Below are 4,507 nucleotides of genomic sequence, written 5' to 3' on the forward strand. Positions count from 1 at the left end.
TCCACTTGTCTGCATTTGGGGTCTTATTTTGGTCAGGAGCTGGTTTTTGGAAAGCTGAATCAGCTGCTCCCACAAAAAACAACTTACTATTGTCATGGCAACGCTTCATAACGAATGTTAAAAAGTGCTAGAATTACCAACAGAATTCCATAATCAAAACAGCATCCAAACCATAGAAACATGGTTAAAAAACTGTTTTAGGAGAAAAAGCTCAGTAGAATTCCTCAAATATATACCCTTCTACATACAGAAAATCTGATTCAAAAGACTTCTGATTGTTAATATTACATGTAAACTACTACTACTACTACTACTACTACTACTACTACTACTACTACTACTACTACAGTAGTAGTAGTAGTAGTAGTAGTAGCAGATGCTTTTATCCAAAGCGACTAACATATGAGAGAACAACACAAGCACAAAAGTACAGTTGGATAAGTGCTGGTCAGACTGCTGAGAGTCCAGCTGGACACAGGTGCTGTCACGCCAGTGCTAGAATATCTTTTTTTTTTTAATAAATAAGAAAGCTACGTCTAAGAAGACACTATCTTGACGTAAGATAAACATTGTCTTACAATTCCTGGAACAGAATATAAGTACTGATTTCCTGATCTGAAGGTAGTAATGCCACTCTGTCAGCCGGATTGTTTGGAAATTGGTCTATAATCCTTCTGAGATTAACTAACAACAAACTTTAATCATTGCTGATGTCTTTCCTACTTGACATTGTGTTAACACATTCCATGAATCTTCTTGAGCACAAAAATGTCCAAACTTCTACTTTTGTAGGCGCTGACCATTGCTGATTATCAGTTAATCAAGTGAGTGCACCTGTAATGTCTTAATACCTTGGCAGGCTCATGTCATTTTCAAATCAGTTCTTCATATCTGAGAAATTATCAAAGGCCTCAAACTTTTTTTTTTTTAAAAGGGACAAAGACAAGCAGGTTTCAGTAAAGAAATACATGCACCTTGGTTCCTGAAACGTTTTTTTACTTGCTATCAAACTATCAATAACTGCCAAAAATCTTCGGACCTAAGGACCTTTTTTTTTATCATCTTCTCCCTCTTCCATGAGGCACCTGAAATGGTGAGTTGTGTTCACGGAGAGGGGACAGTTGAGTCAATATTGTCCTGAACCTCAGATAAAACAGCAGCTTGGCAAGATGAGCGAACTCAAAAATATATTTTTTATCAGAAAGGCATTTGTGATTATGGTCAGTGTTGTGAGTATATTGCCATAATGTTGGGAGGCAGAAGCTAATAACTACAACATTGTTTCAAAGTGCAGGCAAATGTGCTCAGTAATATACATAATCTGGGTTTTACAAATCCTTTGAAATCCATATTGTTCTGCATTTGAAAGGACAAACTGGAAAATAACATTCTGTTGTCATGGATGATTTAAATCTAACATGGATGCAGCTTTTTTGAAAATACTCCTGAAAATCAGGGATAATATTCATTCAGCTACGTAACAACTAAATGCCACATCAACATCATCCACTTTATGTGAAAAGATATCTTTAAGGTCATGACTATTTTAGGAGACAATCGCACCGGGGTCATATGTGGTGGGACTTGTCTCCCTTTCTCCGTGATATTCATTCACTGAAGCACTTTGGACGTCACAGCGTTTTCTGAGCTGCTTGTAACAACAGAGAGACTGCACAATGAATTTTCATGAGAACAGCCTCAGTTTAAACTCCCTGATGTGATTGATCCACTGTGTACTCTGGCAACGGTTAGGGTTCGGTAGCGGTTGTAAATGGTTGTATTTAAAACCTGTAAGTTATGGAGGGGCACACTTGTAGGCTTTGTATTATTCTTCGGGTCAAGGTGGAGCCTACTTTATAACTGGTGAACTGTCTTTCTCACTAAACTTCAAAAGATTCGACTGATTCGAGGGGAGGCAGTAACAGGAGTCCCATGTCACAAGGATTCTACAGAGCGGATGATGAAATAGCGCTGTAATGCCAATATCCCTTTTCTATTGTGGGTGAAATTCCCAGCTGACATTTCTGTAACATTTACAGGTTGAAATCAATATCCGGATCCAACAGAATGTATTTAAAGATGATGTGCATCAGTTTCACTGATATTCATTTAGTTTTGTTCAGCCTAAAAGGTCATCATCATCATCATCATCATCATCATCATTATTATTACCTATTTAATATATAAAGGTGACAGATGTGCAGGGATCATTGTTTAAACTGTCTGTGAAATTTTGTGCTGTATGTGTCTGCCATCTATTGGACTCCTCAGAAATATCACTCAGCACATTCATGTAACATCTCAAGTGCTTATCTGCAGAGGACACTGATTACACTTGATTTCAGTTTATTCCAGTTTAAAGATAATGGATAGCAGTGCAACACACACACTTTTCTCACATTTAAAATGTCTACAAGGACCTACTGTATTCACGAGCGTGAGCTCCAATCTGAAGGCGAGCAGGATAAAACCATAGTGAGGTGACGTTGCCCTTCTAACAAAAACCTTTTGTGTTTACAGCAATGACGGAGAGCGGTTTGCATAATAGAGGAAAAAAATAAATAACCCTTAATGTATTAAAAGAACATGCTTTACATCCTACAACATGTGTTGTGGTGGGAACCAGGGTTGGAGGCCAGGAAAAAGAGGGACTGGGTGAGTGCAGGAGTCGGCCAAGCACGTGCCTCTTGAGGTCCTCTGGTCTCTGTCTGGGCTCGGCCTCACCAGCCCCTGGGCTAGACTCCCTTCAGCCCCATACCCTTCCTCCTCTGGGCCAGACACCACTGTGACCACTTGTATAGAGAGGTCCGACCACCATTGTGCCACAGTAGAGTGCACAAACAAACAGCTCAGGCACACACCGGTCTGCTCTGCTGCCATTACGTCGACTCATCAAGCCCACTCGGTTTAGTCATACCAGAGGCCTCCAGTGTACGCAGCTAACTCTTGGCTTTGGACGAAGGATCTGGCAGAAGATGTTTGCTCATTTGTCCCCACACATGTATGTGGTTTGGTAATGCTGCTTGGGGACTGCAGCCCCAGTCTTTCTTGCTGTGGTGCTTCAGATCCAGCCAGGCCTTTTCTGGGTAACGTCCTCCCACACAGTCTGACTAGATGACTGTCTGTTGTTCATGTTCGCCTGTTTACATCCATCCATTGTGTTTTCACTGGATTTTATTGCACAGTATGGCCAAAACAAGCCAAAAAGTTAATGTAGCTCTTTTTTTTCTCAATTTTTTCAACCACAATTTGGAAATGTTTCTCATAATATGATTGACACATTAAGTTTTAAAAAATGTGTTTGTACAAAGTAGTGATTATTTTCCTTCCATTTGAAAAATGAAAAATTACACTGATTCTGCAACGTATGTATAACTCTATCCAAATACACTACAGTGTTTGTATTATTTTAAAAGGAAGCACAGCGGCATTTTTCCTTTCTTCTGATAGCAGCTGAAGATACAAAAGGCCAAGACAAATGTTAATATATTGGAAAAATAATTCCCCATAAACTACATGAAAAACAATGTCCACCTCATCTCTGCACCAGTAAACATATTTTCTCTCTTTCTTTTTTACATTTTGAATATATTAGGTTACTCATTCTTTTGTCAAGGTTAGAAAATTGCTTAAGAAAACATATAACATTTGGTGAAAGTATGGTTTTAGGGCTGTGGAGTTAGCACACACACAAACACATATGTTCACAGATGCACCACATTTATTCCCTCTTCTCATGTCAACCACAAGGTTGACCTGCTGGCCTGTATTTCCTCTGAGGAGGATGTCTCCCCTTCAGTAAAGCCCTCAAATCCATCACAGCGGACGACTTCAGATGCGGATTTTTGCAACCCCTCCTTCACCGTCTTTGAAGCGTTGGGAGTCTAAGGCCCTGCCTGTCCGTGATGATTGGATTGCATTTTCATGGTTAGACCATTACTAACATACGTCCAGTTCAATCTGTTGGTTCATATTCCTCCATGTTTGATGGAAAGAAACCTTCCGCTTCACTGATAAATGTAATTTTAAATTTATAATCATCTACAAAATGAGTGTGTGTTCAAAGATTTTACAAGACTATGCATTTTTGTTATTGTGCAATTATTTATTTAACAAAAACTAAGCCAATAAATGAATAAATAAACTATGTAGACAACTCTTACTGCCTTAAAAATATAAGTTAAAACTAAAAGAAAAAAAAAATCGATATCTGTTTATTTACCTTTTTGTGTTTTGATGTTCATTTTAATATTGCTTCTATTTGCCTCTACAGCACTTTGGTAATAATGGTAATGATGTTTTGTTTGTTGTTTCTTTTACTGTGCTATCTAAATGAATCTGGCTTTATTTGACTTCAAAGGATAAGTTCTAGCCAAGTGCGGCTAATCATCAACCCTTGATGAATAGATCAACAACAAATGTCCAGACCACTACAAAAGCAGACATTTTGACAGTTTACTAGTCTGCAGCATCCAGATGGGTGCAACAAAGCCAAAGGGGAAGGATA

The sequence above is a fragment of the Cololabis saira genome, chromosome 5, assembly GCF_033807715.1.
Source record: "Cololabis saira isolate AMF1-May2022 chromosome 5, fColSai1.1, whole genome shotgun sequence".
In the NCBI taxonomy this organism is placed as follows: domain Eukaryota; kingdom Metazoa; phylum Chordata; class Actinopteri; order Beloniformes; family Belonidae; genus Cololabis; species Cololabis saira.